Consider the following 14,971-nt stretch of genomic DNA (forward strand, 5'->3'; position numbering starts at 1 on the left):
CTGCATGCTGATTTCATACAATGGCCATTTGGTCAAGTAAAATCATACCTTTTAGGCTCAGAGAGCAGCCAATTGACCTTTGTTAATGTTGCCAGGCTTTTTTCTTTAAAAAGCTTTTTTTTTTCACTAAGGCATTACAGTTGTTCTGATGTTTTCTGCTCTTCCTGTTACCGCCTTATTAAATGTGTAACAATTGGAAAAGAAAAAATAGAGTAAACCATAAATGCAATTAACTTATTTGATTTTTTTTTTTTTTTTTTTTCAAAAGGAGCACCTGAATCATATAAGGCATGCCACTGAAGCCTTTCTTCTAAACACCCCTATAAATCATGAGTTGCAGCTATTTCATCTGATTGAGCTGGTGCAAGGAGCCTGAAGTTTTCCTGTGCTGAGGGGAATGTGTTTGTGGTGAGTCTCATAAATGCCAAGTTCTTTGGGCGATAGGAATAAATATCACAACCACTCTCTAGATTTACCACATAACTGGGGACTTTCCCCATCTACACAGGGCCCTGCTGTCTCCTCCTCCTACATGTACCACGGCAAAGGAGTCCATAATTAGGTTGAAGTGGGGTAGGTGGTGTCACGACTTCTATTTTAGTGAAACGTGCACAGGAATCAGCACTTTATTAACATGCAAAACATTTTAAGATAATAGGATTTATTCAAGCAATAACACCCATTAGCAAGTTTAACAGTATTTAATTGTATTCATATTTTAATGTTTGTCAGTTTTTTTTTTTGTTAAACTTGTTTTGTCTATTAAATTTTTCTATAGTGTTTAACAGCCATAGACAATTGGGGCCTTAGGGGCCACATGCTGCCCTCAATCTAAATTTGTGCAGCCCCCAAAGTTAATGTAAGTTGATCTACCTATCACAGCCACATCCCTGACTCAATTTCATCTTATTATATAAAGTCAGATTCCCATTGTATTGGGGTTCTTTTTCATTGTTATTGTTATTTTCGTCAACAATCGAATTGTTAAATATGATGAAAACACATTGACGCTATATCGTGCAACCTGATTGATTGAATTGATGGAGCAGACATTACTAAAAACTATCACTAAAACTTGAGGACAGTTAACTTTCCTGTCAAGTCATGTCATATCTTCTCTGTAACCTTCTACTAACATACAGAAAAAGTAGTAACTCAACAGCATTCCATATGTTGTGGCTCACATTCCCAACAGTATGTTCAGTGGTTAATTGTCTTTGGCTTCTATAAAACAGCCCCAAACCACTTGATTGCCAACGGCAAAACCAATCATTTAAAAAAAAAAAGCATTAAGTCAGTCAAAAATGACTCATACTGTTTCACTATTGACGGCACCTAATTCACCATCACTCACAAACTCTTGGTTGGTTGTAACTTCAGTGTGTGTGGAAAGCTAAAGTAGCGACACTTGTTTGTGTGTTTTTCAGAGCCCTTTGGGCTTTTGCAAATCTTTTGCTTCCACTTTCTGTCTAATCATCATCAATTCTCTGGATCATCTGATGAGTGTTTATTCCTGAAACGATGGGAATGCAACAACTCGGTGAAAACAACATCAATCAGCTCATCATCTTTTTTTTTTTTTTTTAACATAATGCTGGGATTTCCTTCCAGAAGTGAGACATTATGATTGTGTTGTCTTTCTTCTGCAGCTCAGGATAAATTAGTATCTTGTAAATCTTGAGGTATTTGATTTGATGACTGCCACTATTCAGTGCATTTCCCATGCTGCATTTAGGTGTGTACAGAAAACCAAGAGCTTGCAGGATGTGGTAGTGAAAATCCCAAGAACGTTTGGGTTATGCAGAGATTAAAGATGACAAAAAAGCAGAGAAAACAGAATTACATTCATGTATTCCCATTTATGCTGTAGATATGCATACATTCTCACTTAGTGACACAGTCACGTATTCTATGAGTATAATCTACATCAAAAAACTCTGCTGTGCATTCATTTATATAAACTATTTCAGGTAGAACTTATCCTGAACTCTGCCCATCATGTTAATGGAGTTGCCAGGTAACATTTCTGCATGAATTACATTGATTCACTCTCATGCTAAGGGATGCACCAACAAGCTACTGACTGTTAACTGCCAAAGTAAATAGATGGGCTTCTCATCTTTTCACACCTCTGTTTATTCTTGACAGGTGATCACATGGACTAGCATCACTACATCAGAATACATGGACAATGGATGCCCACTTTAAAGGAAGAAATGTTTTTTCAAGGAATAAAGAGAAAAAAGATGCTAACATTTTGGAAAAGTGAATCACAAGTACCGGTAATTTTTCCCCTTTAAAAATATAACATAACAATCAATCTTGCTGAAAGAGAGATAGAAGATCAAGGCTACAGCAGGTGGAAAGCGGAGTTGTTTACATTCCATCATGATGTCCCACTCAACATGTCTCATTTGACACCACAAATCAATGAAGTGTTGAAGAAGTCCCAAAATTCAAACATTTCTCAGATGTTATTTCAATTCGCTTAACCTTTCCCAACGGTCAATGAGCTCATGTCAGTCACAACGAGATGGCTTTTTTGTTTATTTTTCCCTCCGACATTTGTCACATACTTGTGCTGAAAAACAGGCTGCTGCAGCTGCCTGCTGGGAACCCAAGATGCCGTACCAGCTACACAATACCTGGCCATCAGAAACTGACAACCTTTGAACTGTCAGTACTCAAAATGATAGAACCCACCAAGGCTATACAAGACGTGTCAGACCAAACACGATGGCGTGTAAAGCAGACATTTCAGGTCATGCAACGGAGGAACCACAAACAAATTCTTTATCAAGAGACTCTGTGACCATGCAGGGATTTATTCACACTCGCCTACTGTACACAAACCTACACGCCCTGCCGTGTACACTCACATTTTACCCGTGCCGCAGCTACTTCAAAAGGAACAAGGAGATAAAACAAAATGAATTGCAGACACATCAAGCCTCTTGTGCCCTTTAAACCTTAATTATACCTGTTGAGGTGATGAGAGACGCATCACAGAACCTAGTGATTAATAAACAAACGGCACATCCCATAAAGAGTCTGACAAGTCCTTGCTCATCGCCCCTAACACTCACAGTCTGGGCTCAGGTGGAGTACACATATCAAAGTGTATCAAACAGGAATGAAGCAGACCCAACCTTGGCCAAGTTTAACCCCCCCCCCCACCCTTGTCCTCCCTGACCTGATCCTCTGCTTCTTTTTGGTTCCCAAAGTCTTTCCTCCACCTGTCTTTCTGAAGGCCAATGAGAGCATCACCCAGACACACGCACCTTTCCCAGTCTGGGCTTTCATCTTTCATTGCCAGTCCAGATCACTCGACTAAGACTTTGTACCTGCCGACACGGTAAGTGTAGCGTTTGCTGGAGTTTTGTAAACAGACACACCTTTTGTGAAAGATGATGTGAATGAGATGGAGTTACAAACTGCTACGAGCTCAGCAGGGAACAAACTGAAGGCATATTATATTGCCCTGTCTTGAAAGAGATACGTGTCGAGTGAGATTCAAGGTTGCAGTGAGTACAGAGTGAAGTCAAAACTGATGAGACACTATGAACTGTAGACTTCCATCAGTGAAGATTTTCTGGAGTAATATTTGGACAATGTCTCAACATATTCTACCATTTACAGCAACTAGTGCAGTGCCCTTAGGACGTACTGTATGTCTTGCTACAGAAAAGTTGGAGGTTAAGTAGCTTTTTCATGGATGGTTTACATGGGAGCTTTAATTCCTCTTTAATTCAGAATAAAAGTGAAATCCTCTTTAAACTGACCTTGTAAACACTTAATTCCTAATACAAATTTAATTTGAATACACACACACACACGCAATTTTTTATTATTCTTAATACTCCTCTTAGTTACAAACATTGCTGAGTGAGGACACCTACTGGTAAATATTTACAGAGTGTTTTTTTTAGGATCTTAGACCCACTTTAGTCATTTTTAAAAGCCTTTTGTGCAGTCACTCCTGTAGATTCCACGCAGCTTTCAATTTATCCTGAGTGACCATGACTACCTGTCAACATTGAGTTGTTCTGCAAAGCTGCATTTAAGACATTTTTATGAAATCATTTATGAACGGTATCATTGCAGTCCAAACAAATCCGACGTTGCACACCCTTGTACCAAGCAGCAGCCATGTTGAAAGTCTCAGGTCAATCTGAGCCTGATTCGCAAAGATAGTAGATAGATGTGTATATATTTTATTTAAAAAAAATCACTGCAGAAAATGGCTACAGTCAAAACACCACATTTATATATATATAGACATGGCAGGGAATTCAATCAACAGTAAACTCAGACAGAATGCGGCCTTTAGACCCAACAGTTTGTTATTTTGTCAGACCTTTGGTATTTCTAAAGCCCCTCTCTAGCCAACGTGTTATTCTGCTGTTGGCGATGAATGCTTCTTGCGTTAAGCTGCTTTAGCCAAACAAATGTGATTTAGCCTAATCATTTCCCTCAGACAAGTTGGTATTGTTAGGGGTGTTTTTTCACTGGCCATTTTCCCTTATTTGCATTAAAGACTGTTGATATCTGGGTCATTAAGGTCGACCCCTCGTGAAGTTTAAGCCTTGCGAAGGAAAACTATAGTTTCACAAGTCATACTTTGTAGACGTAACTAAGCTAACGAAACCGAAGAGATAAGGTCTCAGAAAATGAATAAGTTTAGTTTATCTACTTTTACATGTTAAGTGATTACATTTGGAGAAATCCCATTTCAACCAAAATGTTTTTTTTAAATGACCTGAAATTACAATCCACACAACTTGCTTTAAAATTGTCCCTTATTACGCAAATACAGTTAGTTTGTTGATGGTTTTCAAGGTTACTATCTTGAAGGGTTAAATGGACAATATTTTTATTAGTATAATGTAGTTTTAATTTTGGGGATTGATTCTGTTTGTTTTAAAAATTAGTTTAATAAATAAACAGAAATACGAGCCACGGTATATAACTATGCTGACAAAACTGTAATTTACATCCATAAATAACACAAGGAAGTAAAAGAGCTTCAAACAAACATTAATTAACCCAATACTACAGTATTGGTTCATGTTAATCGAAAGCAACAGAATATACATTGTACCTCCGTAATAATCTTTATGTCAATACTTTAACTTATAAGCTTTGCTCTCGTGAATGATTCATTTTAATTGAAAATCGTCCCACTGGCAACATGAACAGATGTATTAGCATCATAATTGTGTGGTTAGTAAAACATACCAATTTGTTTCTCAAAAAGCCAAAATCACATATTGTGTCCAAGATATAATTTGCATTAGCCCTCTGGTGTAGCTCTTCACCACAAACGAACCGGTTAATCTGCCAGTCAATCTGTTTCTCTATCCTACCGTCACTCGTGAACTCCTCCACTTGGGGCAATGTTTCTCCCTCGATCTAGAGTTTGCAATCCACGATTTTCCGACTGAGCACCATGGACTCAGACTTGGAGGTGTTGTTCCTCATTGGCTGCAAACCGTCACAGCAAGAGACGGTGGTTGTTTGCTGTTTGATGGGGCAATAGGACAACATTATCTGCAAATAGCATGAATGAAATCCTCTGACCCCCTCAATCAACCCCCTCCACCATCCAGCTGCACCTAGATGTTCAGGTCTGACTTACAGCCAGCAAAGAAAGTAAAGAAGACCAACTATATCTCCTCAGTAACGCTCAATTTCCTCAACCAGTTCCAGTTTGTTCCCCATCAGAGAAGTGACATTCCATGTCCCAAACACCAGTTTCCATGATTGAGAAATATACCGGACAGTGGTTATCATTTAAAACTATTACAATAGTTCATTTTGAATGGCAAAAATCAGTAGATCTAGACTTATTAACTAAACTTAATTTTATATCAAGGTTTTGTTCTATGAAGTGTGGATATTTTTCTTGAGGTGACAATGAACTAGAAACGCTAATGCAAAATTTGGTAAATCTATTCATTCTAATTTAACATTTGGAGCAATAACAACCAAAAAATCGCAAATTTAAATGGACATAGGAAAGTTAGCTTACTTTTGTATTTCAAAAATCACACTTCAATGTTTTTGATTAATTTAATATGGCATCTTCATGTGGGTAAAACACGTAGAAATATAAAATGTACAATTTAGTCAAATCATTCAGAAATGTTTGATTGTTCTGAATAAATGTCTGCAGAGGGACAACTTGTTGAAAGTTTTCATGCTCCTAATCTAACATGCCTTTGAGAGTTCATTTTGTAGCGTATACGTTTTATTGAAGCATTTCCTGTATATAAAACACTAGATGTTATTAGGTGTTCCGTGACAGCTGCTGTCATAACTGCTCTATTAGCAGAGGTTGTGTGTTGTACTGCAGGGAACTGCTGATAGAGTTGAGCCAAATGAAAGGGCTGACAGACACTGGGAGTGCAGCATCGCATAAATGATCATGCCTTACCATTGATTTGACTAATGATGAGTGCTCAGAGAGCAACAATAGTAATTTTGTCATAAAGCTGTCAGCAGTTAATCAATCTGTTAAAGGTTTTCCTCCTTAAGTGTAAGATTTATTAAATGTTCACGAAGGCTTGTTCAGGCATGCTGCAACCCGTCTATATAAAGCAAGTCTTAATGTCTCACAAGAACTTTGATGTTCATCACAAAACACTTTTACATTTTCCTATTGTTATATGATGGATCCAACTTATTGAGAGACAGAGAGCTTAAATGATATAATAGTGTAATTTTATAGGCAAGCCTCTTAAGACAAATTTCTTTTCTCACCTCTTTTTTTTCATCTGAAGTTTCAATTTGGTGTCAGACCTCCTCAGGCTGTGTCTCGCAGAGCCAAGTCTTGCACCTTGGATGCCTGAAGGACTTCCAAGCCCTGCTGGTACACCTGCCAACAATAGGAATTTCCCCAGTTGACACAACTAGAACACAAAGCTATGGGTTATCTCTAAAGATTTACCCTCATTGTTCCCTTTTTGGTGGGTTGATGCCACTGAAGCATTTGACTGATGTAACCTCAGACTTTTCTTTTACTAATCCAGTTTAATCTTCTGTTAATAATCTTATGAACATTGCATACAAGGGCTGCTTTGTAATTATGTCAGTTTTACTTGTAAAAGTCTGAGGAGCAGATATGGTAGAGGTCTGTGCCTGTAAAACATTGTGGGGCATCTACTCATTTCATGTAATCAGGGTCAATGATGAATATCAAATGTGGGCTGATCCTAAATATTGGAAGGAGATCGTGCAAGTACATTAGTGTAGCATGTGCAATCGAAGTTATCAAACCTGGAACTGTATGTGGTGCCTGTTTTTAATGTATAAATTCAGCACGTTCTACAGGCACACTGTCTCAGATTTTCACACAGTGATGGCTGCAGTGAATGTTGCAGGGAAAAGACGCAAGAAAAATGAAAGGCAACGGAAATAACTGATGTTTATCTGTTAACAGCATACAAAAAAATCTTTGTAAATTGTGTGTAAGGTAAAATGAAAAATGTAATAGTATGGCACTAATTCTACCAGTGCCTTCATTTCTCTTCGGCATATTGCCGCTGTGTTCTCTTCTCTTCCTGCACTCTGCCCTCCCTATCCATTTCCCGGTTCTACAGACAAGGTTCTGGGGTTTAAACCCATGTCATTCACTCATACCAAAGCATTGATTGTGAGTGTCAGCCCTGAAACGGCCCCTGCTTGACGCCCACCTGAACACACGCCACACCGGACACAGCTCTGACCAGTAACTCAATATCAATGTCATCAACAGAATGGTTTCTCGCTTTTGCTAAAGTTTGCATGTTTTATTTTGGATTTGAAGAGTGCAACAGGGATAGACGATACAATACATTTGAAAGAAATAACATCCAGTTTTTAAGTCCATTCAAGCAACAACAATTTCATTTATATTTATTTTGTAGCTTACATATTAGTTAGTTTTATGTAAGTAGGAATCTGTAACTTGCGCAAAATGCCTGTAGGTGCATTCACACTGAACGCGACTGAAGCGATTAGATTATATTCAAATCAATATAAATGAAGCAACCTCAAGGTATCCCCCCTCAAGCGACGTGACTTGCGTGAAAGTTGAAAAATCTGAAATTTTTAAGCGACTTCAAGCGACAACTCCACCGTCCTTCACTGTCCGTAGAGCCAAGGCTGCAGCCCCTCCCTGCTCCCTCCCGCTACAGGGCAGACGGCTGCAGCGGAGGGCTGTACTACACTTCCTCAATTTATCAGGGCAAAATTAAAGCGGTTAACTTCTTGAATAAGCCTACATTCTGAGTAAACTCATTCTTTATTAACTCCGTAAGTTGATCACTTAAACCGTAAAAGCGGAGCTCATGTCTATGATAAGTGCTGTAAACATATGACCAGAGAAGAAGGAAAAGAAGTGATCAGTCCTCTCTCTCTCTCCTCTGTCACCGTTTCTATACACACACCCACACACACACACACACACACTGTTCCCTGGTGATCGCGTCAGTGGAGCGATAAAGTGATGGAGTGACCAAAAAGCACCACTTAGTGAAAAATTGTAACAAAAGCCCTTATATTAAATTATCTCCATGAGTATATCAGAGCCTGTTGTCACATGACTGCCACAAAGGGAAATGTTCTACAGGCCTTCTCCAGGTCACATGACCTGGCCAACGACGGTCCATCTTCTCCAAACTTACATGGGCGGTATTCCTGCTCGGAGCATTGATACTGTCAAGCGCTGTAAATTGGCCTAAGGAATCATTTAAAATAACTCATATGCATCAACTCTTTAGGTCACAAAGTCCGCGGTGTGACTTTAAGTCAGCAATATAAGCATGCAAGAGAGTTTTTGCCCTTTATTTGAGATCTTAGTACATCTGCTCCCAAGTATTATAAGGCATTGTGCTCTTAAGTTAAACTATTCAACCTTTAGTTGCCAAATAACTGTTGACATTTTGGTCCTTCAAAGGAGCAGATAGCCAATTGCAATGGTACAGCAGTGAAACAAAAAAAGCATCTGACCACATCTCATCCATCGGTATTTTTGATTCAGAATACAAGTTATTGTCATCAGCCGTATGCATTTTAGGTGTACTCTGTTTTATTAAGAATAGTGGGCTAAAAAAACTGATGTATTGTAGCCACAGGATAAACACTGTGATGAATCTGACAATGTGCTACCTTATCTTAGCTTAGTGTAGGGGCAAGAAATAAAAAGATTTATAAATCTAGTGATCAGCACTGGTTTGTTTAGTTTGTGCTCTAACGCAACAACCTGCCATGTAGATTTGTAGACATTGTTTTACAGGTGGAAGCGTGGATTTCTTTCAAATTATGGCTGACACCCGGCAGCCTCTCATGAACTGTAAACCTTGCCCAATAACGAGATGCAATTTTAATGTGAGTGCTTGGGAGAGATACCTAACATCAATCCTAATGCAAAGCTAACATATCATTTAAGGTAAAAGTGAGAAATACAAGCTAGGCCTATATAAGGCTTATTAAATTCAAACTACTTCCTTTTTCCTTGGGCTATACACCAGATTTAGGTTTTAATCCACGTCATCATCCAAATCACCCATTACATGAAGTTAACATTAAAATCCCACCTAAAAGTAGATGAATTTTAACTAATATTTAAAATGTGTGAAATTACTGTTTTTGCCGTTGGAGCGTGTTACTTTGAAGTCTTGTATTAAAGTGCTGTTTAATGTGGTTATGGGCTTCATATATTGCCTTCCAACTGTAGTCACCTCCCCATAAACACAGAGCAGGAGCTGTAATTTTTACAAGTTAAGGCAAAATGCGCTCTAAATACAGTATCACAGTTTCAAATGAGTGGGAAAGCCGTCTCATTTTGTACATATCACTGAAATTCAGTCAGCCATCCATCATCAGGGTGTTATTAAAACATTTAATGATAGATTTTGGAAATAATGTGTTTTAAAAATGGCTGATTTTACTGTGCATTAGCCCGACAAAGTATTAAAATTAAGAAAAGGTTTTACAGTGGGGTTGCATGTCAACACTGATGTACTCTAAACAATATTAATAATGTTAAGGTAATAAAAACACTGCCAAGAGGTTTTCCAGGAACAATCCCATTTTAATTTAGATTATATAATTATTATTTTTTGAACGCTCAGACAAGCATGCACTCTTTCTCTTTACTATGATTTATCTTTTTTTTCATATAATTTCCTGAAAGTCTATTATATGAAGCTTACTTTGACAGATAATTTCTTGAATTAATTACAACAAGCGATGTTAAGAGAATAAAATAGTTGGTGAGAGTAATTGAAAGCAGAAGGTTACTCATTAGTATTGTCATTAATTTCACTATCTTTCATTCGTAGGGGCAGATGATGACTAGTAGGAGGAAATACCAGTAGTACCAGAGCACATACCATCACAAGCTTCCCTCTCTGCTCCTTCCGCCCAGTAAGAAGCACTGTGGTGTTATGAGAACAGGATAGAACAGGATAGCTGTTGAGACGCCTGCCTTTCACTTCTGAGATGCTGCGTAAACAGAGCAGGGGCCGTCAGATGGGCCTCAGCAAACTGGTCCCGTTGACCTTTCAACCCCAATGTCCAGTTCTCCCCTCATCTCTGTAAGAAAAACGCAGTGGAATTCCAAGAAGATTATCATCCTTTATGTCCGTTAGTTTGCGACTCGTTGCGGGTGGTTGAATTCTAAAATACACTTGAAATTTCAGACACATTCCCAGGATACTGGAGTGACTAAAACACTGATTTCCTTTTTATTGTACAGAATAATGCAAACGGCTCCTATAGTGCTTTGAAGTAACACTTTGCAGATACCAGCCCTTTCCAAATGTGATTCAATTCCATTGATGGAGGAAACAAAGATTATATTCTATAATCATTACACTGTGATGATAATATTTGATGTTGACTTAGCTCACTGCTGCACCTTTGCTGTTGATCTGTTCCCATCATATATGAAGAGAGCAGTAATGAGAGAGTCATCTGTCTGAGAGGGATTTGAACTTGCATGGTGAGACAAGAAAGAGGAGACTAGCAATTTGGTAAATTATCACTTCGGATTGCCTGGAGCCGTACTTTTCTATATTCCTGTTCTTAATTTTAACCCATTTCCGGGAATAAACAAAAAAATCATGGTTGAGGACATATAAGCTTCTGTAGGATGGAAGTAAGCAGTCGTGGTGTAGAATTGTTTAGATTCTGAATCAATACACTTACTGTATGCTCACAATCTTAGTGATACTGATAAATGACATAGTAAGCAGGCAAGAACTGACTGTGACTGTACAGTGGGCCAGTAATCAAATTATCTTTATTGCTTCATGAAACTATTGTTATTATTATTATTATTATTATTATTATTATAGTAAACATGAATTATATTTAATTTTAACTTTAACAAACAAAACATAACAAAAGCTTGATGCCAATGTTAATGGAGTGTCTACATTGACTGATTATGTTGTGATAGAATGGTAACTTTTGTGATAGATAGATAGATAGATAGATAGATAGATAGATAGATAGATAGATAGATAGATAGATAGATAGATAGATAGATAGATAGATAGATAGATAGATAGATAGATTATTAATCCTGAGGGGAATTAAAAAATTCAGTATTCAGCTGGTACAAAGGTGCCAAAATGCAAATGAGTAAAAACAGTAAACAATGAAAATAGTTTAGTAACACATACTGTAATAAAATACTAAAATAGTACAGTATCGGTGTAATAAGGAGTAATATGTTGTTACAAATTTAACAACACTGAACAAGATAAACGGGTAAAGAAGGATTTCTTGATATTAATGCTATTATTGCTTTAAGATATTAAAACATTTTCATCTCACATATGAAATTAAATTCCATTTTTCATGTGAGATTTTAAAACTTTTATTCCTGTGATAAAAGTTTAGAAGGCAACAAGTTGTGCTGAGCTAATCTGTAAATATTGTTGTTGAGCTTCAAACATAGACAGTATTGCCATGTTATGTGGCGTAGAGTCTACCTTCTTTAATGTGGTGGTGTTGTGCATCATGTAGCATAGTTTAGACAATCGCTGATCCGTGCAGAGAGGCATTTTTTGCATTCCTTCTCCAATTTTAATCTGCTTTGGGGTTTATTCATATAAGCAGAGGGAAACAAATCAGTATAAGCTGGTCAGGTCAGCATTGTGGTTTGTTTTCCTTGCCAAATACAATGACCGATAATTTAAAAAAAAACTTCACGTCCACATTTCCCTTCCTCTAATATTAAGATAAAGTGAAGAACCATTCAAAAATCAATGTATCTAATGCGCTCGACTGTCAAATGTAGTGCTGAAATACAAAGGTGTAAAGAGCACTGATATATTCTACTCAAGTAGAAGTTACTTGATTGAAATCGTACTCAAGTAAAAATACGTAAAATTCTCAAGTACAAGTAACAAGTAGCTCAATTAAATACTTCTCAAAGTAAAAGTTACTAGTTACTTTCACCCCCCACGTGTATTTTTTGTAATAAATCTTGCCACGGTTCCCATGCGAACAGTAAACACCTCATATATAAACTTAAAAAGAAAGAGATGAAATCTTACACAGTTGGAACTTGATTTATTTTCCACAAAGGCATCTGTATAAAAAATTTAAAAAAAATGGCAAATTGTCAAATTATTTAAAAAAATAAATAAATAACACCAATTAATTCAATTCAAAATATAAAAAAATGTATCAGGCTCTAAGTATTGCTAAATTTATGAACTCTAAAACTAATAAAATAACCTGCATTCAATGCTGATTTGATGCGGTGCATTACGTTAAATCTGGTTGATTGGCTATGATGTGACGCATTTAAAAAAAAAAAAAAGAATTTACTCACTAACGGTTGGGTGTAGAAATGTAGTGAATTACTTCTTACATAACGTACTTAAGTACAAGTAAAATTACTGATTTAGAAATATAATCAAAAAATACAAGTACCCATAAAAGCAACTCAATTACAGTAACGTGAGTACTTGTAATTCGTTATGTTCACCTCTGCTGAAATGCAACATAGCCTTGGTATCAATCATTTTACTGTGTGCCTTCATTATGAGCATTTATTCACACAGTTTGGAATAAAACACACACTTAATAAACAATCCTTTTTAACAGAACATTTCCCCTTTATAGGGAACCACAAAGAGCGACTCTTAGCGCCTCTAAGGCTGAGTCAGTGCACTGCGAGGGCCCCATTAATGTGTTTCCCATGTTGCATTTTACTCACTGAATTAAGATTCAACCAAAAAGGGTGTTTCAGTCCCAATTATCATCTGCGTAAGGAAGAGAAGCAGTCTGACGGGTGGGGGGTGAGATACTTAAGCCTTTTCACCAGTGCTGCCTTGTTTCCCCTGTTCCTCTCCTTGAGAGAGTAATGTGTTTCCTCACACAAAAGGAGGATCTTCAGAGATATGCCAAGAGTCTGGAGAGTGTGTTTGCCGGACCTGTGAAGAGACCTCTTTAGGAGGCTTTGAGGACAATAGAGCATGGGCACCGGCCATGGTTTACTTTGTCCACGCCAAGCATTTCACACGCACCCGGGGCAACAGCCGGTCTGAGCAAAGGCACAACATTAGTCCGAGTTATTGAAAAGCCTTTTTCATCTTTGTCACCCAATCAGTGCAATGATCGCTCTAAGGGAGCCATGTTTGACCAACACATTTTTTTTCCATTGTGTGAGACTCTTCACATTCTTTCCTCCCAAGCAATTCTTGGTTTCTACTCTTCTTCCCAAACAATACAGACCAATCAAATCTCAAATATGGTTTTTATGTATCTCAAAATGTATGCAACAGAACGCATTTTTATAATGAGCTTAATTACTAACAGCAGGACACCCGTAGTCTGATTCTAATCTGCATCCCATGCTTCTCCTTCTTGTCAAAAACATACTGTATTACTCATAAATATTAAACAGCAATCAAGCAGAGAATGTAATGCTAATGACAAATGCAATGGAAACATGTTTGAATATGCAAAAATAATACCACAGCAGCATTTTTTATATTTAGATTGGTTTTAACTGTGCCAGCATCAGTATGATACAGAACGTACCTGTCATTGCATGAGTATTTATAGAACGTAATCAAGGAATCAGACAAATGCAGGCTATTATAGTTTGCATCCAAACAGCAATGACTGTTTCTCTGTTCCTATATGGTGCGTAACATACTGAGAAGGTCAAAACAATTGCTCAGTGAATGATCTACCACAGAAAGGAATAAGACAACCTATATATCTTCATTATAGCTCGAGTTTCTCATTCTTCCCATGCTGCACCATGTTTGCCTCCTTACATCATTCATATCTCAGTGGTTAAGCTGTTGTTGCTATAGCAATAGGTGGATATGACAAAGACCCAGGGTGCTCCCCGTTTAAGAAAAGTGGTGCCTAGCCGTAGATGTCTCGACTAACAAATACTCAGAAATATCACAAAAATGTGTAGCGGAGAGCTGGACAAAAGTAAGTCATTAAGTACATTTTATTTATAAAGCGCTTTTCACAAGTAAAAGAAACACTAACATTTCAGTTACATCCTGTCCAAAGAAACATGGAAAGACAATCACATATAACATGGGAAGACAAGAACGGGAGAAACTGTGGGTCGCCATGGGCATCGGAGGCGCCCTGTATTTAGATGAATAATGGGAAAACAACAAGAGGAGAGGTGAGGGGAAAAAGCAGGTTTTAAACTAACTTCCCTATTGGGGAGGCCAGTATAAAACTATGAAAAAACCTCCTCAGCATACATACACAAAGGCAAAACACAGTCACACAGTCACAAACAGGGAGAAGAAAAGAAGGGATTGCCAGCCGCTGGGGGGCGTGAGCGTGCAGTCTCTGTAGGCACTTTACATGCTCCTTTGTAGCTTGCGGGGGAGGGGGGACATAGGGCCGGTGAAGGCATTGAAAGATAAACCTTTGGCTTTCCCTCTGATACAGTCAGATGATGGGTGGTAGATCTGGTACAGAGAACAAA

This window comes from Gouania willdenowi, chromosome 20, assembly GCF_900634775.1.
Source record: "Gouania willdenowi chromosome 20, fGouWil2.1, whole genome shotgun sequence".
NCBI classification, from domain to species: Eukaryota; Metazoa; Chordata; class Actinopteri; order Blenniiformes; family Gobiesocidae; genus Gouania; species Gouania willdenowi.